This window comes from Parus major, chromosome 7, assembly GCF_001522545.3.
Source record: "Parus major isolate Abel chromosome 7, Parus_major1.1, whole genome shotgun sequence".
NCBI lineage: Eukaryota > Metazoa > Chordata > Aves > Passeriformes > Paridae > Parus > Parus major.
This window is the reverse complement of record NC_031776.1, coordinates 1,293,756-1,314,644: the sequence shown is the minus strand read 5'-3', so window position 1 is coordinate 1,314,644 and position 20,889 is coordinate 1,293,756. Positions and strand designations below refer to the sequence as shown.

At 45.3% G+C, this 20,889-nt stretch overlaps 1 protein-coding gene across 10 annotated transcripts in view; it reads left to right on the top strand.

The window, feature by feature from the left end:
* The first annotated feature begins 1,773 nt into the window (after positions 1–1,773).
* TRPM8 (transient receptor potential cation channel subfamily M member 8) overlaps positions 1,774–20,889 on the top strand; it is a 688,444-nt gene continuing 669,328 nt past the window's right edge. For 6 of the 10 annotated variants that reach the window (XR_004498204.1, XM_033515907.1, XM_033515904.1 and 3 more), the window contains exon 1: positions 8,913–9,113. The gene's annotated coding sequence lies outside the window, so the exon portion shown is untranslated. Of the gene's footprint in view, positions 1,790–2,082; positions 2,199–8,903; positions 9,114–14,431; positions 14,623–20,889 lie in introns of those variants that run through there. The other 4 variants (XM_033515900.1, XM_033515899.1, XM_033515901.1 and 1 more) reach the window with 4 other exon arrangements.

Here is a 20,889-nt window from a genome sequence, read left to right as displayed (position 1 = left end):
CCCCAGATGGTGTTCTGGCCTGATAGTCAGACAGTAGTCACAGTCCCAAGCATGTCAGAGCCCAAGGAGCATTTGGACAACACTCTCAGGCATGGGGTAGGATTGTGGGGTGCCTTGTACAGGGCCAGAAGTTGGATTCAATGATCCCTGTGGGTCTCCCCCAACTCAGGCTATTCTGTGACTTAGTGATAAATACTCCAGCAGAAACTTCCAGCTAGGCAGGGCCTTGGACAGCATACAGCTTTCCATTGAGAATTCTGCCCTTCAGAAAGGGCTGGGATTTAATCCATGCTTTTTTCTCTGCTAACTGGATCATGGTTTAGGCACCTGAGCAGTGGAAGTGGTGGCATATAGGATTTACATATTCTTCAACAGATGGGGAAAACTGAATCAGCACAGCAGACCCAACACTGATCTTCTGGAGGTCTGACCCCAAGAACTCCTTTGGGCTTCCCTGGATTAAGATGGCAGATCTTAATCTAAAAGGGGGAAAATTCAGCAGCAACAAAGCTTTTTGTTGCCAAGGCAGAAACTCAAAGCCCTTCCTTACTTCATGAGGCTAATGGTATCCTGCCCAGTGGGACACAGACTTTCCACTGGAAGTTTGGAGCTGGAGTTTCTTTTCCATCTGAGCTTTTCCTCACTTAGTGTGATTGAATGTGTTATCCTTAGGGGACACATTAATTGAATTCTCTATCAGCCTCTGCTTTAAGAACAAGGAGGGCCCAGAGGACAGATTACCAATAGGGATTCTGTGGCTAAGGTGATTAAAAATTATTTGGCTGTGGAAGACAGAATGTTGTTGTTTTCCATTGTGTTTCTCAGCAAAGAGATAACACTGAGACAGACTACAGGATGACAGGTCATACATGTTTAATTTGAACAGCTATAAAAAGAAACTTGCAGTAGGGCTGCTCATTGGGAATCTAATAAATAAAAGTTAATATCATAGCTCAGTGTAATCCCAAGGGTTGTGCTTCATGAGCTCTTCTTGGAATCCAAGCTATGAAAAACTTAAGATGGGAGGCTGTTGTCAAGAGCAGAGTAGATCTGAAAGGCAGAATTCTTTTTTTATATAATGGAATTTGGGTGCTGAGCACTGATCTTCGTGTTGTCCTCACAAAGCTTTTATGTCAAGGAACCATAGAATCACAGAATATCCTGAGCTGGAAGGGACCCACAAGTATCATGGAATCCAGCCCTTGGCCCTGCACAGACACCCCAACAATCCCACCCTGGGCATCCCTGTCCAAGCTCTCCTGGGGCTCTGGCAGCCTCGGGGCTGTGCCCATTCCCTGGGGAGCCTGGGCAGTGCCAGCACCCTCTGGGAGAAGAATCTTTCCCTAAATCCAGCCTGAGCCTGCCCTGACACAGCTCCAGCCATTTCCTCAGGCCCTAGACTGCTGCCAGCTGTTCTACAGCTGTGGAGTAGAGGCTCAAACAAAACAAGCCACCCAAAGTTACCCTAGGTTCCCTGTGCCATGGTTGTGGTGGACACTCTCTTTATCAATGTTCCCTTATCTCTTGGCATCTCCCTGCTGGGGCCGTAGTGAACGCTGGCTCTTTGTGCTGCTGGAGAGATCCTTCAGGTGCAGCTGTTTTGGGTGGAGGCAGCTGTGAGGGCACAGGCTCTGCCCCAGCTGTGCCTCGTTCCTCACAAGGCTATAAATGAGGCTGAAATGGGCAGGGGGGGTTGTAATTTGGGTAGGGATAAGAAAAGAAGAGGGGGTTTGCAAGTCCTCAAATCTAGGTCTGGCTTCCCAGAGTCTTGGCTTGCCTCCTGTGCTAGGTAAGAACCTTGGGATGGGCTTTGTGTGCCTGCTGTCCTAGCACACTGCTGGAGGAGCCCCTGGCCATGTGCCAGGCCCCCTGTGATTCTGTGCTGCAGAAGAGGTTTTGTCATGATCCACTGACCCTCCCAGAAGATGCTTTAATGTTGCTGATTCTACCTTAGATGTGCAGACAGGAAGGCAGGTACACATCCTGCTCTGAGCCTGAATGCTGTAGGATTACAAAATGCCTTGTAGGGGTTTAGGCTGTTTTATTGAAATCTGTGGTTTGTTTTTTGCCTGCTTTCCTCAGGAATGCACTTGTGGGAGAGGCACTGCACCTCCTGCAGCGTTGGAACCTGAGGAAATTGGCCACCAGGAGCTGTGATTTCCTTCTGTGATCCTCCAGCTGTTCCACCTCTCTGTGCTGTGAGTATGGCATTGCTGAAATGATAAAACACCTGATGCAAACAACTCTCAGCTATTTAATCAGTGCACTGAGGGAAGGAGTTGGATATAGGTGCCATGGTATTTCTGAAAGTAAGCTAAATAATTACCCATTGCTTTGAAATTTAGAAATGACTAATGGTGAGAAGTGCTTCAGCCTCATTTGTGTGAATTCTGCAGTGAGAATGGACCAACATAATCTCATTAGGTTTCTTGCTCTGGAGGATACTCCACACACAAACAAGGTTCCTTTGTCTTCTGAATAAGTTAATCACTAACTAATATTTGTGGTTATTCCTTTCCTTATTGGAAGTTTCTTTGCTCAGTAAAACTTTAGGTGTGTCTTTAAACTGTGTTTTTAAACTGTGACTTCAAAGCTTTGTTTCTATGTTTGTGGCAGGAGCAAAGTCTTGCCAGTATAAAGTATCCTGAAATGTCTTGGGCAGAGATATCCACAAGTACAGCTTGAGCTTCTGAACTGCAGGGAGTTGTGCACAATGAGGGGGGTAGAGAAAAGATCCCTGCAAGAGGTGATCTGTACCTTTAAAAACTGCCTAAGAAAACAAGTCATTTCCTCATGCTGAGTCTAGGCCTCTCTGTTTGTTTTTGGAGAATTATTGCTGCCTGGGTGTTTTAGCTTGTAAAATAATCACATGGGAACTCAAGGGACTGGCAGTGGAATATTCCAACAACTTCCAATAACAAATTGTCTTTGCCTTGGCCATTAGTGGTTCACTTTGCTGGTCCCTTTGATGCAGAGAAGAGCCAAGTGCCAGCTGGCAGCGCTTGACTTTCAGGCACCTGGAATGTCCCATTAGCACTTGCCTCAGGAACTAGGCTTGAGTTTGTCCAGCCAAAAATTCCATGATCGTTCTGAGGTCAAGAACTTGGTTGGATTTGGATTTCTGTGGCTAGGGATAGACACCTTTGATGCAAGAATGTAGGGTGGGGGCTCTGGTGTTGTCCTGCTCTTTCTGCTCTCTGTAGTGGAGGTAGGCAGGAACAAGCAGAGAGCAGGGCTCAGCCAAGTTGAGAAGCTGTCAGCGTTTGTCAGATAATCTTTTCAGCAATAAATCTGTTATGACATGGCTTTTCCAGACCTCTAGATAGAGCCATCTCTTGGGGATGCTAAGCTTCTGTTTTTCAGAGGCTGTGAACACTCAGCTCTTAACCGCAGTTTTGTTTAGAGGTTAAGGAGCATTTTCCCCAAGCTTAGTAAAGAAAAAGTCATACATAGCAAAATTACTTATTTTAGGTTTGGTGTAAATCTTGACATGAAATGGTTTAATCTAATTGAGCAATGCAATGTTTTAATAAAGCTGCCAAGAAAGAAGTAAGGGCTGTGGTTGTGCTCATTATTGCACAGAATAAATCTCTCAAGCTCTGCACAGAAATGGGCAGAGCAGAAGAAAAGCTGACTCTCTTATTTCTAGACTCAACAACATATCAAGGCTTTAAAAGTGGCTGCTGCTTGCACTGTGAAGAAAGGTGGTCCTTCCAGCCTTTCCCAGCAAGGTGACATTGTCCTGTCCCTAAGGGGACTGTTGGAGCTCTAAAGTATTTGAGTGGGAGTCTGTGACTTGAGGTTTCACTTGGTCCTTGCCGGATAATACATCCCAGCTGGGGCAATCCTTTGACACTTAAACCATTTTGCTGTTGTCCAAAGAGTCTGGGGACTCCCCATCCATTCAAGTGCTCAAGATTGGACAGGGCTTGGAGCAAACTGGTCTAGTGGAAGGTGTCCCTGCCCATGGCAGGGGGTGGAATGAGATGAGCTTTAAGGTCCTTTTTCACCCAACCCAATCTGGCATTCTGTGATTTGCTGTAATATAATTCCCCTTACTTTCTCTCTTGCCAGGGTTTCCTGCAGAAGCTTTGTATAAAGCCAAGCCTCTGGCTGGGGTTGCTCCAAAACCATTCATCATCTTCTACCTGGAAAAGGATGTGTCTTAATACCATTACATCTTCGAGGGCTTTGAGCCCAAAGGTGTCTGTGCTTGTGGGCTCTTGACAGGTGAACTGAAGATTGTGAGGAGATAAGCAGGAGCACTTCTCTGCAGGTTCCTCTGTGCCACCTGATGGCCCAGGAATCCTTGAGTTCCAAAGGCTGGAAAAGACCTTTCAGATCATCAAGTCCAGCCACCAACCCAGCACGGTGTTCACCACGTCCTCAAGTGCCTCATCCACATGGCTTTTGACAGTGACTCCATCCCTGTCCTGGGCAGCCTGTTCCAGTGCTTTACAAACCTCTGTGTTACCTTCTGGGTGCAATTAATAATTAGGATTTATGGTGTTTATGTAAGAGTTGTGAAGAGGAGCTGTCTTTGTTGGCAGTTTAGTGTTGTCAGGCCTTTGGCTGAGTCACACACTAGGAAAGGAGGCATCTGGCAGCAGCAAACCCCACTTTTGTTCTGTTCCTCACAAATAAGCTTTTGTTTACCTTGAGGTTTTCTGAGGTATTATTAGTCCAATTTTTGTTCTTAAACCTTTCCTAGGGGAAAAGTGGGTTTAAAGTGTGATTAGAAAGCAATTTGGTTTTATTTTCCATTCAACTGTGAGTCAGTTGACTGCATTTTGTGACTGCATACAAAGGCCTTAATTTCAACTCTGAGTAAAAGGGGATTATTTTTGTGCTGTCTCTGTTCAGCTTTAGAAAAGGAGCTCAGTGAGCTCTCCTGACTCAAGGTGTGCAGTGACTTGTGTGAGAATGCAGCTGTGGTTAGAGCTACCACTCAGGACATCTAAGATAACACTCATGAAATAAAACTGGACCCCTTGGCAGTATCAGATCCCCTGCATTAAGGAATCTGCAGTTAAGTCAGGTACTGAGCTTACTTGCTGTGGCATCTGGTATAGATCCATCATTGCTTAGCTAGAGAGCTGAGGCAGCCACAGGCAGCTTTTGGAAACAAATAGGGGTGAAAAAGGATTTGTCCTACAAATGCATAAAATCTTCACTCTTCAAACAAGGGTGTGTAAGTGGCCAGCATCTTTTCTGGAAATTTAATCACATTTTTTATGAATTGAGCCAGAGTGTGGCATCATCTCTGTTGCCCACACGTGTCCAAAGCTGATCCAGATGCTGCTCAAGGCAGGTTCCCTTTCACATTTCTTTGGTGTCGTGGTTTAAAACTAATAACTAAGAAAATTACTTATTTCTTGCTGTGAGATATGGATTAGAATAAGGGCAAAACAGGCATAAAACTTAAAAGGAATAAAGAAAGTTTATTGACAAACAACAAGAATAAGAACACCAGAATAAACTTCTAGAAAAACCTTTTCATCCCTTATCTATTTACTATTCTCTCGTTCACATGACAACAGAGACAAAAACTTTGGAACTTTGGTGGTTAAAACAGTCCCAGTTCTTGCTACAGTTTTTTCACCTGTCTTTGTAGGGAAACAGAAGTTTCTTCCTGTTAATTTATGGAGTTTCTCACACGACAACTATTTTTTGTTATAGTTTTCTATTGTTCTGATATCAGCTGCTCAGAGCTGCTGTTATCAGAGCCCACCCCTCCCATTTTCACATCACTCTGAGATGTGTATGGGTCATGATTCGAGGGATAGCATTTTTAAGGATGAGTATTCAAAGGTAAAAAAAAAAAAGTCTTCTTCATCTGTTTCTGTGAGCTTCACTAGACAACAGTTTTCTCATTGCCTTTCAAGGCTTCAAATCTCCCAGCACTTCACTATACCATAATTACTCAAGTTTACACTTTGAATACTTTATTCCTCCCTGCATACTTATCATGAATTAAAGGAGTTTTTTCCAGGACTTCATTGTCCATCTCCATAGTTTAACAGAAAGACATTTCAGCTAAATTAAAGCATCTTCTTAATTCTCTACCTTTCTTGAAGTTTCTTTTCTTTCTTGTCACTGGTAGTTTATAAAGTCTCTTTTCATGTTGATCATTCTCCTTTTCTCTCTCTGGATAAAAAAGTTAATCCGCAAGTCTCATCTGGGTAATGAAAGAGTTAAAATCTTGCCCAGGCTGTTGTAGGTAGTTCTGTGGCTTCGGTTGGTGCAGGAACTGGAGCCGTCTGTGATGGAGAGTTCCTCATGGCTGTTCTGGAAAGTGTGGTCACCGTCTCTGCTTGCTGCAGGCTCAGAGCCCCTCTCCTTCTTCACTCGGCAGTTTCTGGTGAATTCCATCACGGCAAAACCTGCAGCCAAGCCAGGAACCGGCCCGGCCCAGACAGGGCTCGGGACAAGCCCCCCGCAGGCCCCATCTCCCAGCCGGGAGATGCAGCAGGCCCGGCCCGGCCCCCGCCCGGCCGCATGGCCGGGCAGAGAGCGAGAGGCCGGAGCTCTGCTACCTTTCACCGCCAGGAAACAAAGAGAACTCAGAGAGCTCTGGTTTTACACTTTAAGGTAGGGTTCACAAGTTGATCCCACTTTTCAATGGCCTAAACTGCTGTCAATTCTTGGAAATGACTGATAATTGGTCAGGAGGAAGAACCCCCATCAGCCATCAGCACTTCTAACTTCCCCTCTTTCCTCAGCTTTGCTTTAAAGGTAAAGCTACCCCATGACATTTGGGGAGGGATGTATTTGAGCTCTGAGAAATGTACATCAAAAGCCGCAGGTAATCAACATTCCCCTCCAGTGAGGAGAAGATACACTCTGTTATTGGCATTTCCATAAGTCCCAGAAAGGGTCTGGGGGAGGCTTGCCAGCTGTTCCCTGGTTAGGAATGAAAGAGGCTTCAGGACTGAAGCATGAACTCGATTCCAGCCCTGGCTGTAACTGGTGGGGCAGTGTCACTATATGGGTTTTGTCTAATCTCTCAGGTATCCTCAGTTTAAACTCATGTTGTTTAGGCTGGAAGGGATCACCCAGGCCAAAGCTGCTGCTGCAGCAGGGTCAGAGAGCAGCCTGTCCAGTTGGGATCTGAACATCCCCACAGCTGGAGATTGCACAACCTCTCTGGGGGGCCTGTTCCAGTGTGTGACCAGTCTCATGGTCAGAAAGGGTTTTCTTGTGCTCAGATGGAATTTCACATGTGTGTTTGTGCCTCATTCCAAGTGCCATCAGGTACTTGGGCATATTGATATGCTCATCCCTGAGCTTTTCTCGAGGCTGAGCAGTCCCTGCTCTCTCAAACTGTCCTCATGTGAAAGATGCTCCAGTCCCTTCATCCTCTTCTGGTCCTTTGCTGAATTTTCTCCTATAAATCCATTATCTTGTACAAGGAGACCCTCACATTTAACAGCACTCCTCCAGGTGTCGCTTCCTAGTGTTGGGTGTGGAGGCAGGATCACCTCCCTCCCCATCCTTCAGACTCTGCAGAAAAGGAATGAAATTGTGCCTTTCATTTACAACTGTGGTAATCATTAAGAACACCAACAAAAAAAAAAACCCACCCCAAACCCAGTTGTGTAAAAAAGTCTTATTTCCAATGCAGCTGGGATATGGTTTTAAAAATATTTTGATGCACAGATTTCTTGTATCAGAAAAATACAGGGAAAGAGAGGGAGAGAGTGGAAACTACTGAATATAGATTTTCTGAGTGGTGTGCAGTGATGGGCTGTAGGGGGGTAAAATGCATTTGTTTTATGAGGAAATAACTATGGAAAGGGCAGCAGGGGAAGAGGAGTGCTACAGGAATAAATGGCCACAACAAATTGCAAATTCATACCCTGGAAAGAGTGAGAATTTGTTCTGGCTAAATGAATGGATGGAAAATACTTTTGTCCAAAAGTGTAAACTCAAATATTGCTATTTTTAGACTTGTTATTCCTGTTTGGGTTTTTTTTTCTCAGTGTGTTACTTTGGCTCTAGTGACCTGGAGGTGTGATTTTGTAGATGCCTAGAGATATGGCAGTCAAACTTTCTTTGCAGAGCAGTCTTTGTAGTGACAGCACCACTGGTGTGATTTTCTGTGCCACTCATCCTATCCCTCAGCAGCTTTCTTACCATCACCTTTCAGGCTTTGCTCTGGGTAAGTAACAGAGTCCCAAGATCAATGGAACATTTTTTATGCAGAGAATGGCAGCTTTGTTTGCCAAGGTTCCTGCTTCCTTTGCCATCAGTTTAACCTGATGGTTTTTAACCTTTAATCTGTGGAATCTGCAGTATTGATGTAAATTTGCCTTCCTCGAGACCTTAATTTCTATTTAGCTGCTGTCATAGAGGCAACAGAACCCTGTGAGGGTGGGCAGGCCCTGGCATAGGTTGCCCAGGGAAGCTGTGGCTGCCCCTGGATCCCTGGAATTTTTCCAGCTTTGGCAGGGCTTGGAGCAACCTGGGGCAGTGGAAGGTGTCCCTGCCCGTGGAATGAGATGAGCTCTAAGGTCCCTGCCAACCCAACCCCTTCTGTAATTCCAAATATTCATTCCAGCAAGTGTTTACTGGCTACTCCAAGTTGTGTATTTCCAGATTCTGACTGTGTTTCAGCTGGAGAGCTTTAGCAGTGGAGTCCCCCACCTCAAACCTGCCTTTTGAAAGCACTGTTATATTTAGCTGTTTTTTTATTACCGGCAACTTCAGCAGTTGAAATTGGACCTTGGGGCTTCAAAGCAGCTGCTTGGTTAAGGAAGCGTTGCTGAATAAAAGCTCCCTGCTCCGCTCCCCTCCCCCTGCTTTACTACACTCCCAGCTGTGTGAGCCCAGCAGCAAGGAAGGGAAGTTGGCCTTGAAGTGAATCTAAAGAGGAAAGAGAGTGGGAAGAGGAGAGGTGGAGTCAGCCGGGGAAATGCAATAGCAGCCCGCAGCGTGGGAAGATGAGAAAGCAGCAGCAAAGGCACTGATGGTTCAGTCTCTGTGCGGGTGAGCTCCGCGGAGCAAGGGCTGAATAGAGGGGAGGACCAAGGAGTTTAAAGAGTGAGCACACTCAGAGAAAAGGCAGGGATTATACTCCTGTTTCTTTCTGGAGTAACAATCAAAGGGAAAAGGTAAGGGGTACAAGGAGGAAGCGAGGGAAATCGGTGCTAAATTCTGCTTAAAATACAAACCTTTAATAAGCAAGGGGTTGTGATAGCTGAAGGGCACTTGGAAATGTCTTTGGTGTGATGCAGGAGGCAAAGAATACTAAACAGGGTTGTGAAAATCCTGTAGGCATGATACTCTTATTTCATTATATTCTTATTTGGGTTGTGTAACTGTGCTCTAAGCTGTCCCTGGCAGTACTTGTTTTAATCCTTAGTGCAGCTCAAGTGTTAATGTATTTCATGGTATGAAAGTGACTGTCAAATATATATATTTTTTAACTTTTTTTCTAAGAGATTAACAGAAACCTGAAGACAATAGGATGATATTTACTTTCAATAGCATTCCTGCCTTCAGTAGAGAATAGGGTGGCTTTTAGCCAAGTCTAACAAGTTCAAGTTGAACTCCATGTATTTTAGGAAGCTTTTGGTAAATAAATTAGTTTTAAAATGCACTGAGTAAAAATACCAGGCTTAGGTCACTTTGATCTGCTAAAAATAACTTGAGTGCAACTTTGAAGGCTTGGAGAGAGTTGAAAGTATGTAGAAAAGGAAACAAAATTGGGGTAAAACTTTTTTTATATCTTTTAGGGTAGTGCTATACCTACTCTGCAGTCCCGTTTTCTCAGACCACTGTGGGTGCAGTTAGTCCCTGCAGTTGCTAATGGCTCTCACCTTTCAGTGAGGGAGCAGTTTTTGCTCCCTTTGAACCAGGAGAAGGTGGAGCACAGAAGTGGCTGGCTCAGCTTTTTCACGGTGCTTGAAGTAGACCCTCGGTGTGGGGCCCTGTGCCTCAGCCAGCATCTTACCACAGAAACATCCCTTTTATCTGAGATTTATGAGGCTGGCAGTAGGGTTGGGGTTGAGTGGTTGTGCAAACAGGGTGGCCACTGGGACAGGGCTGGTTTTCTGCTGTGCAGTAGTGCAGCTGTGTCTCCCCTTGGTTACCAAACCCACAACTCTTTAGGTATTCCTGGGTAACAGCAGTGCTTTGCTTACCCTTTCTTTCCTTTGGCAGTGGTAACAGACCAGTGACTCACTAGAAAATACACTAAACTTTCTCCAAAGATTTTCAGAATTTAATGTGACTCTGAACTTCATTCTGCCAGCCAAGAACTGCTAAAATGCTAGACCTTTCTTGTAGGCTCCCTTTGGGTACTGGAAGGCCACAATTAGGTTACCCAAAGCCTTCTCCAGGCTGAACTATCCCAATTCTCCTAGCCTTTCCCTGTAGCAGAGGTGCTCCAGACCTCTGATTGTCTCTGTGGCCTCCTCTGGGCTCACTCCAGCAATTCCACATCTTCTGCTGATGGAGCCAGGGCTGCAGGCAGCTCTGCAGGTGGGGTCTCACCTGAGCAGGGCAGAATTCCCCCTCCCCTGCTGCCCAGGCAGGGGGTTCAGAGCTGGGGCAGGTCCAGCTCTTACCCACCAGGACCCCAGGTCCTTCTCCCAGGGCTGCTCCATCCCAGCCTGGATTAATTCTGAGGGTTGCCTGCACCCAAGTGCAGCACCAGCCCTTGGTCTTGTTAAACCTCCTGAAATTCCCATGGACCCACTGCCAGAGCTTGTCCAGGTCCCTCTGGATGACCCCATCCTTCAGGTGTGTCCTGCCACTGATCTTGGTGAGCTCTGCATGCTCCAAATGAGCTGATGCTGTTGCATGGTTTATCTGCAGGTTTACATTTTCCCCTTTTGGGTCACCAGCTCTGTTTTCAGAGGAACTTGCTGTTTATCCTGATTTCTCTGTAGGCTCAATGAGCCCACACACTCCCCTCCCTTCTTGCCTGTGTGTAGCAGATCTACTCTGTGAGTAGAGCAGTGCTGCTGTAAGAGCAGCTCTCACCATGCTGCTGCTCAGGGCTTCATTTCCATATGGCTGGCTTAAAAGAGAACAGCTTTCCTTGGGCTTTCTCTTGTGGCAGAATGCCAGGCTCCCCCAACTTCCTGCTAGGGCTGTGGTAGCATGCTGAATGATAGGATAAATCCACTTTTTTTTTCCCCTTCCTTGGTAGCTCTCTGTTGAGGGCCTCATGCAAGCCCTTCTCTCTGACAGCCACCTTAGAAGCCTTGAAATGCATAAGACTATCAAAGTGTGACGTGAGAGAATAATCTACATAATCAGATTTTGAGGTTTATCTGGGCTTTTTGTACAGAAAAGGCCATGTATGACATGTTCAGTGCTGAAATCTGGACTGTGACCTCTTCTTTTCATCCCTTTTTCTGTTTATTTAATCTGCAAAAAATGTCTCCTTTTGGCCTAACTGGCATGGAAAGAAGTATTGGAGGCCAGAGGAGAATTTGAAGTGATTCTTCAAGTGGCAAAGGCCCAAAAAATCCACCTCATATTTTGGGCATATTTTTTTTTAAGACAGAGTATCTATGCTAGGCAGAGAGGCACCAGATGAGAAATGAAAATCTGATCTGATGAGGTTTCAGGAGACTGTGGACCCAGGTGAGTCTGGTTTGGATGTTATCCATTCAAATCAGGCTTGGCTGATTTTAAAGAAGGATTTTGATGGATGGGGCTGTACTGTAGGTGGACTCAAGCTGTGGGTACACATCTCTAAAACATTCTCTCTTTGCAGTGGTCCTGCTAGTGCTGGACTGGGCAGCAGAGTGCTGCCTCTCCTGGAGGGATCAGGAGCTATGAGGTCCATTTTCTGCTGGATGATTTCAAATTTGATATAACCCAGTGAATTGCAGCTCAGACTGTACTCACACTGACTTGCCCTTGAGGTCTCAGAGCAGATGGTGAGAAGGTAAAAAAGTGATTCTGACCAAGGCAGGGGTTGGCAGCCTTTGAGATGAATTCTTTTAACAAACAACAGCATGAATGGGCACAAAATTCAGGATGCCATAATGTCTTGTGACCTATTAGATTAGGATAATGATAACTAGTGTTTAATAGTGCCTGACTGCCTCAGGCAGCCTGGGGAAGAGTAAATCCAGAGTCATCCATCTGTGCTTTGCTGGAGCTGCTCTTGGGGAGGATCCTGCAAGTTGTATCCTTTGAGGGAGCAAGGAATGAATATACAATGATTTCTCTAGTGGAACTTGTTTGTGAAAGGCTGGCTTTTCCCAGGAAAGCACATGCAGAAATAGCAGCCAGCCCTCTCTAGCCACGGAGCATATGTCTGTAGGCTCAGCTTTGAAGTTCACCAGTTGCTGCAGCTTCTCCAAAGAGGTTAAAATGCTTCTGTAATGGAGGTGACCTGAGCACTCAGGTTCATTATTGCATTCCCACCTCTAGGCTGCTGCTTGGAGTCTAAGGCATTTAAATGAGTTGTCCCAAATGGAGTCCTTAAATTCTTCAGTGCCTCTGATGCCAGTGTGGGAGAGCTCAGCTGTGCTTCCTGGGCTGGCTTTGTGTCCCCAGCGAGCAGATCCTCACAGCTTGAGCTGTGTGTAAACCCCACTATGAGCACTGCACATTCTTTCCTATCCCTTCCCCTCTCATCTGGCTTATTCCTCAAGCCCTTTTATTTGGCAGAGCTTTACCAAAATGCATAGAAATGAAGCTTCTTCTCACCTCTGCAAGGTCTTGCTTCAGCTAAGAAAACTGCATTTATTTTTCAGCTCTCCTGAGCTGAATGTTTTCTTCAGCAATGTGGAATGACTCCAGCTTTTGGCTAAAGTCTGTGTTAGGCCATTATAGAAATTAGGCAGCTGCCCAAAAGTCGGCCAAGGGGCAAAACATACTTGCCATTAAAGCTTTTAACAAATGAGATTGGTAGGTAAGCCCATGACCACCTGGGCTGCTGTGCAACAGGATTCCTGTGGACATCAAAACCCTGAACAAGTCTGATGTTTTAGAAGTGACCTAATTAAAAATATAGCCAGTAATGTAATTATCATCAGGAAACAGCTCACCTTCTGTTGTTTAATTATACTTTCCTTGTTTACTTAGTCTGTTTCAAAGAAGCTGCCTTGGATGGCACACAGGGTTTCCCTTTAATTACTGCTGTATGGTAATTGTCATGTAATTATGCTGTTATGAATATAATGTGCATGTATTATGGTGGGGCAGTGATTTATGGTGTGTAAGCATATTTTTAAAGTGTTATAGATGGTCTCCACACAGCCCTTTAATGACAGGAGTCTCTCACAGCCATGCAGTGTTTTAATTTCCCAGTGTTTAAGATCTCCTGTAATAATGTTACTTCATCATCCAGTCAATATTATGGGAATTGCACTACTTGCTTGTGGTGAGGTATTTAATGATCCTCATCATGCTTGCAAAATTTTCTAGTGCACAAATAAATTTAGCATCAGGATAGGACAAGGGGGAATGGCTTTAAGCTGAAAGAATTGATTTAGATGTGATATTGGGAAGAAATTCCTCCCTGTGGGGGTGGGCAGACCCTGGCACAGGGTGCCCAGAGAAGCTGGGGCTGCCCCTGGATCCCTGGAAGTGTCCAAGACCAGGTTGGATGGGGCTTGGAGCAGCCTGGGATAGTGGAAGGTGTCCCTGCTCATGGCAGGGGGTGGCAGTGGATGGGCTTGAAGGTCCTTTCCAACCCAAACCATTCCATGATTGTGATGCTACTTTTGTATTAACTACTTTCCTAAGCAGGTCATCCACCCCAAAGAGGTGACAGAAAAGATTTTGAATCCCTTACTCCAGAAAACTCCATGAGGGGTTGTAGCTCTGGAAATCTGAACACAAAGCTGACATGGTGAAGTTATTGATGGCTGAGTGAGCACTGTAGTTTCCAGTTCCATGCAGGTGGAAATTGGGGAGCACAGTAATTTGTGTTATCTTTAACCCTTGAGCACAACTGAAATGTGCTTGTGGTGTTTTGTTTTGCTCCAGGATGTTTCTTCATAACTTACTATGTGAGTCCCCTGCTGCAGTGTGCTTTGTGACAGAATATGGATGCTGAATGTGAGAAAGCAGGCAGGGAGCTCAGTGTCTGTGTGAAACCAAGTCTCTGAACTTTCTCAGACTGGCCTGAGAAGTGTGGCCTGAGAAATCATAAGGAAGAATCCAAACAGTCTCCTTGGAGATGGAAAACAACCTCTGCAGGTGTTGTTTGGATCCTTGTTGTTTTCTTGCAAGAAAACGTCAAGGGATGTTGTTCCTAATTGTCCAATGATAGTGATGTGTTGGTTTAATGACCAATGAGAGTTTTACCTCTCAGACCTGCCTATAAAAGAAGATCTGGAATAATAAAACTTGTTCTCTTGTGCAACTCAGAAGAAAGTCAGTGTTGTACTTCCAGAGGCATTCCTGATATAGTGTGACATCAGAACTTCTGCTTTATTTATTTGCATTTCTTTTTAAGGTGTTTTCAGAACTTTTGGGCTGTGTGGAAGGGACAACAAAAATTGTGGGCTATGTTTAAGTGCTGGTCCCTGAAACAGCAGTGAAACCCTTGCTGCCCTGGTGATAGCAGAGGAAAGCAGTCCCAGAGATTGCTGGCTGGTGAAATAAGCTGCACAGAGGAGAAGCACCCTCTTGGCAAGACCTTGCAGAGTGAGTACTTTGTGATGTGTGATTGTAAAATGCCTGGGAAAGGCTCTCTGAGCACACTGTAGTTCCTGGAATTAACATTTTCATCCTGGATTTCTGTGACACATATTGTACAAATGAAAGTTTTATCAGGAAAAATAAATCTTCAGTTTTGTGCCAATGCACAAATGTTACTCTTGTGTTATATCCCCAAATTTAGCAAAACCAAAGTGACTGGAGAGAACTCAGCTGCATCTGCCTGTTTGTGATGGAACCAAGCATGAGGCAATGAAGTATGACTAAACAGAACTGGCAAACGCATTTTTATCCTGAATTAAATTTGTCTGTGGGCTTTGGCTCACTGCTCTGCACAAAGGGTGAAACTGGCTGTGCAGAGGACAAAGAGCTCATCCCGCGCGCACGGAATTGCTCTGACACGCTGCACAGTGGCTTTGCTGAGGCTGGGTTTGCTGCAAACCTGCCAAGAGCAGGCTTGCTAAGTTTTTAGTCCCAGTTCAGGCACCAGGCAGATAATGCAAGTCCCACATTCAGTGTCCTGGTGGCTGCACAGAGCTGTGTTTGGGGCAGGGTAGATGATAACCAGGGTCACCCTTTCCCTGCCCCTTACCCTTGTCAGGCTGGTTACTCGCTGCTCTGCATCTTCCCCCTCCACCCTGAAGTTTTTGTTGCTGGAAATGACAGCAGTGCTGAAGTAATTTTATCCTTTTAATGTTGGGTTCTTTTTTCCCCTCGAGGCTTGTGTGTTTCCTGGTCTGTGGGATTCTGTCCCACCACACACACACACAGCAGGTATTGGCACAGCACAGCTCCTGCAGTTTGCTAGCCCAGCATCTCTGCTATGAAGCTTGGAGGAGACATGAACTGAGCCTTATAGGGTGCTGAGCTGCCAGAACAGCCAAGGGCTTCCCCCCAAGGCTGGGGGAGCAGCTGCTTTTTTATATTGAGCCAAACTCTTCTCTTGTGCAATGTGCTGCCCTCTGAGGATGAGCAGGTTAATCCCTTACAGATGTAGGAGCTGTGCCCTCTGCACTGATAAACCAGTGTACCAGCCAGCTTTCTCCAAGCTGATCATCAAGCAAAATATCTGATTTCTGAACTCTGATCTGCTAGAGCTTCCTTTTCATCTGACATGGATGAACCTCTGCAGCAGGACAGGGGAGAAAACAAGGTGAAAAATCTTGTGGGTCTGGATAAGGGCAGGGATATCCTTCACCCATCAGTCATGGGCAAAACAGACTTGGCTTGGGGAAGATTAATTTATTGCTAATTAAAAATAGAGCAGCATAGTAACAAACTAGAAGTAATTTTTTTCCCCCACTTCCCATTCAGAAAGTAAGAGGAAAAGGTTTATTTCCATTCTGGTTTTTCCTTAGTAACAACCAGGACACAGGAGCCTCTTCCCCAATACCTAAATAAATCAATAATCTCCAGTTTCTCACTCCTCTTCTACTCCTGTTGCTAAGCTAGAAAAGTGAAGTGTGAAATGCTGCTAAGAGGGCTCATTTACACTCACTGGGGTTGTATTGGCAACAATTAATTACAGCCATTGCCAGAAGTGACTTTAAAGCAGCATTTTTCAGGTGAAGAGCACTTAGAGCCTGCAGGAACCCCTTGCACCTGTAGTTCTTTTATATGGGAGAGGCTCATCTCATCCCTATTCATCTCTTTGTCGACTGGATGTTCTGCCAGTGGTGGGATGGTCACAGGCTCTCCACTGCCTGGTTTTTGTGCTGTGATTATGTCAGTTTGTGTAGGAGTGGCAAAAACCACTATCTATTTAACAGGAGATGATCGTTCAGCTGCGGTGTCCAGAAATCTTAGGGGTGGGCTCAAGCTGATGGGAAAAAAATAAAGGGAGTTTTAACCCAGGGATGAAACTGGTGGGAAGAGGGGGTTAGACAGCTTTTCCCAAACAATCGTTTGTCTGTTCTCTCCAGCAACCAAAAGCTTCATTTCACCAGCAGCCCTCCCACAACATATTTGCTGCAGTAAGCGCTGTGCTGTGACAAGCAGTGCCTTCAGAGAGCCTTGGGAATGCTGGAGCAATTGCAGGGACCTGGCTGTTCTGATCAGCTGTCCTTGAACAAGGCTCCAGCCTGCAGTGCTCCTTGCTGGCACTCAGCATCTTCTGTTTACAGTGTGAGCTCCATCTTCCGCCCTGGGAAGAAAAATAAAGAGGAGAAGAGCAAGCAAGAAACAGCTGTTGGCTTTGCAGTCCTGCTCATTTTGATCCTTGCATCCTGCTGTTTGATTCCACCTCCTGCCTCCAATGCAAGGATCAAGCTTTCCCAAATTCTCTTACACAGGTTATTAGAATAAACCTTCTACTTACTTCATAAATAATATTGGTGTAAACCCACTAAAATAAAGCTTTCTTCTTACCTCTACTCCTCTCAATGGCATGTTGCAGTAGCTTATAGCAGTGTAATAGTATGCAGCTGCAGGATTGCACCTTTCTGACCTTGGGAAATAATTCCTGGATGTCTTCCACATGGGAGTGATGCAGTTGTAGACACACAGTTTACGATGTTTGGCTTGCTTGCTTAGCATCTAAAAGTTCCTGCAGTGTTCTTTCAGGTGTGGGTGTCCAATTTAAATCTCCATTCTGCTCCCAAATATCAAAATATACCAAATAGGTCACATGCAGCTGAAGCAAAAGATTTTTGTAAGCCTTCAATGGGAATTGAGGCTGAACACCTTTGAAACTGTTAGGATTTATATTCCCTCACCTTCCTCCAGTCATTTGCAATTCATGTGGCAGCCGGGTGATGAGTCTGCAAGTGTTACTTGGAAATCATTGAAACATTAAAAAAGAGCTTGAGTGTCTGTTTTGCCCAAAAACTGTTTCTGTTTTATGAGCTCAGAACACAAGCTGCTGATGGAGTGAATTTGAAAACTAGGTCTTGCTCCATTCCCAGGGCTTTGCTCCCCAGAGGTGAGCTGGTTTTGAAGCAGGAGGTGTGTGTGTGTATTTGACACTAGAATAGAATAGTTTTGTTATTTGTTTCCTCTTGCCCTTGAAAATAATTAGTTAAAACCTTTTGGGGAAACATTAACAGTATAATTTAACTAAGCAAGGATTTTTATTTTTTCTAGGCTGGCAGAAAAGAAAAGAGAAAGGTGTCCCTCCTGTGCAGGGGTGGGAACTAAATGGTTTGTAAGGTCCCTTCCAATCCAAACCATTCTGTGATCCTGTGGAGAAGTCTGGTGATAACTGTGTCAATGAAATGCCTGTGGAAGAATAGTGATCTGAAGCAGTTTAAACTTTGAGGTTAATGCAGCTCAATTAGAATTATGGAAATATCTTTTTCTTTAACTGAGAATGAAGGGATTTATTTTGAGCTCATCTTTCCTACAAAAAGCATTACCCTTAAGCTATATATCTAGACAAGAGATTTAGAAAAATAAGAAATAGAATTTATGAGCTGATCTACAGGATTTGTCAGCAAAAGTACTTTAATCAGATAGTCCAGTAATTTCATGCTGTGCATATAGAATCCCAGAATGGTTTGGGTTGGAAGGGACCTTAAAGCTCATCCAGTGCCAGCCCCTGCCATGGGCAGGGACACCTTCCACTGTCCAAGGTTGCTCCAAGCCTCATCCAACCTGGCCTTGGACACTTCCAGGGATCCAGGGGCAGCCACAGCTGCTCTGCCAGGGCCTGCCCACCCTCCCAGGGAACAATTCCTTCCCAATATCCCATCCATCCCTGCCCTCTGTCTGTTTGAAGCCATTCCCTGTGTCCTGTCCCTCCATTCCTTGTCCCCAGTCCCTCTCCAGCTCTCCTGGAGCCCCTTCAGGCCCTGCAAGGGGCTCTGAGCTCTCCCTGGAGCCTTCTCTTTTCCAGGTGAGCACCTCCAGCTCTCCCAGCCTGTGGTGCTGGACCAGGTCCTGGCACAAGGATTTGAGGAGAGCCCTCCTGAAGCAGACCCACCTCATGGTTCCTTTGGCTCTGAGCAGGTGTCCAGAACTGCCATGAGCAGATGAATCCTGAAACAGAAGCTGCTCCATTGCTTTGCACCCCAGCCAGCTGCCAGCTCTTAAGTTTTTGTTTAAACACCGAGAAGTTTCCGTAGCTGACAGAGTGTTAACAGGCATGACCTCAAACTGGCTCAGACAAGCTTTTTGAAGAACTGGGTGTGAGCATTTTCTTTTAATATAAGTTGCAAGTATTGACCAAACCACATCCAGTCTGCCCAGCAGTCTCATTAATAGTATTCATTAAGTGGATTCTAAATCAGAATCATCAGATCAACAGAAAAAGGATGAGGCTTTCACTTGTCAACAGCACAAACAATATTAAAGTCTATCAGCTCTCCCTGTTGAGATGTAATTATCTGATTTTGTGCTTTTAAGTTGGTATCTGTTGTTTTGTTGAACTTGCAGCCACTATTTTGTGAACCCTTCCCAACCATTACTAAATGTAAAGACTGGCTTCCAACTGGCTTAGGAGGATTTGGACAGCACTGGCACAGCTCAGATTTGAAGTTCAGGACTAAAATACTTTAAGCCCTGTGTCAGATGTATTTTGAGAAGGGCTCAGTGCTGTATCACTTAACCTCTGCACCCAGGCCAGCATAAATCCTCTTTTTTGACTTTTATGGGCCCAAACTGTCATAAATAATGGTGGCCAAACTGGACATTTGTTTTACATGCACTAATGGGTAATAAAGGAGGCAGGAAGAGTGAGTGAGCTCTGAGCAGTGCTGTGCCCAAACCAGAGAGAGGAACCTTTAACCTGCTCTTAGACATGAAGGCCTTTCCCTGACATACACTGGACACAATCCCTTAGCCTGGAGTTAAAGAGGTGTGTTCAGTGGGACTTCAGTGTGTGGCTAAAGGAAAACAAAAAGGTGGAAAAAGAGGGAAAAAAAGGAGAAACTCAAGCCCTGTTTAGCACTGGCCATGCTGTGCTCATCATTCCCAATGGAGTTTGTGCTTCAGCACAGGCAATAGGTCGACCTGTTGCAGACTCTTGTCAATTAATTCAGCTCCTAGGATTTAAGCTGGATCCCTTTTCTGTAAATAGGAATGAACTGTCAGTCTTAGTCTCCTGTCCTGTAGAAAAATACACGGGGTTTAATTCCTCACCTCAGCCACAGCATGTGGATATAACAATTATACCAAAATTTTTGTGTGTTTTGGCACACTAGTAGTGTGCCTAAGTGTGGCTAAGCACAAGTAACTGCTTTTGATGGAGTAACTTGAGTCAGTGGCATTCTGGAGGAGCTGGGACACTGCTCTGCTGTGCTGTCCTCCAGCAGGTTTAGATTTTAGTGGCTGTGACAACAACAAAATGACAATTTGCCTCTTGCTCTTCCAGGTAAACTGCCTTTTGAGCTCACAGCTGAAGTGCTGGGGAGCTCCCTGCCTGCATTTGGAGGATGATTCCCATCTCTTATCAAGTGTAAAAGCTTAGCATTAGAGCAGTTAGTGCTGTAGTGAAAGGGATTTGAAATGTGTTTGCTCTTCCCTTCTGCTCTTGGGGAGCTGTGAGGAGGGAGCCCCTGCTGCCAGCTGGAGAAACTGTTTGGCCAGTGCTGTGCATCTGATGGCACATCTATGAGCATGTCCTCCAAAAGGCTGAGAATAAAACAAAGGATTAGAAAGAAATCCAGAGGGCTGCTCATACAGATTTGTTGTGGCTTTCATTTGGGTTCCTGGGATGTGCAAAGTAAAATGTGATTGGATTTCCAAGGAAGGCAGAGGATAAGGGAAGCCAAGAAGGCCTGCCTGGGAGAATCTGCTCTGGTGGTACAAGGGGACACTGGACAGGGCAGTTGGAGACATAAAAGGGTTGTTTCTGCTTCAGGGCTAAACAGCCCTGACTCAGGATTTGGTACTTGGAAAGTAAGACTCCTTCTAGGTGGGTGTTACGTTCTGGATCAGAAAACTTAGGCTGATCTCAGGGGAGAAGAAAATATCTTTGTCAATTGAAGAACTTGGTGGTGTGGCTTCAGGCCATGCTTCTGAATTCAAGCAGTAAACACCTTGGCATAGATGATGATTTGATAATCTTGGGGCCCTTTTCCAGGCTTAGTGATTCAAAAATTCTGTGACACCATTAACCAAAAGCCTTGAAAAGACTGGCTGAAACAGCAGGGACTCGGGGAAGGAAAACAAACAATGGCAACTGTGAAGCAAACAAGGAAAGAACAAGCACAAACTGATCTGGACAAGGAATTCAGGCTGGCTCTGGGATGGGATGGTGTGTGAGCAAACAACAGCCCAGAATGTGCTGGGCTCTGTTACAGCCTGAGAGAGGGAGAC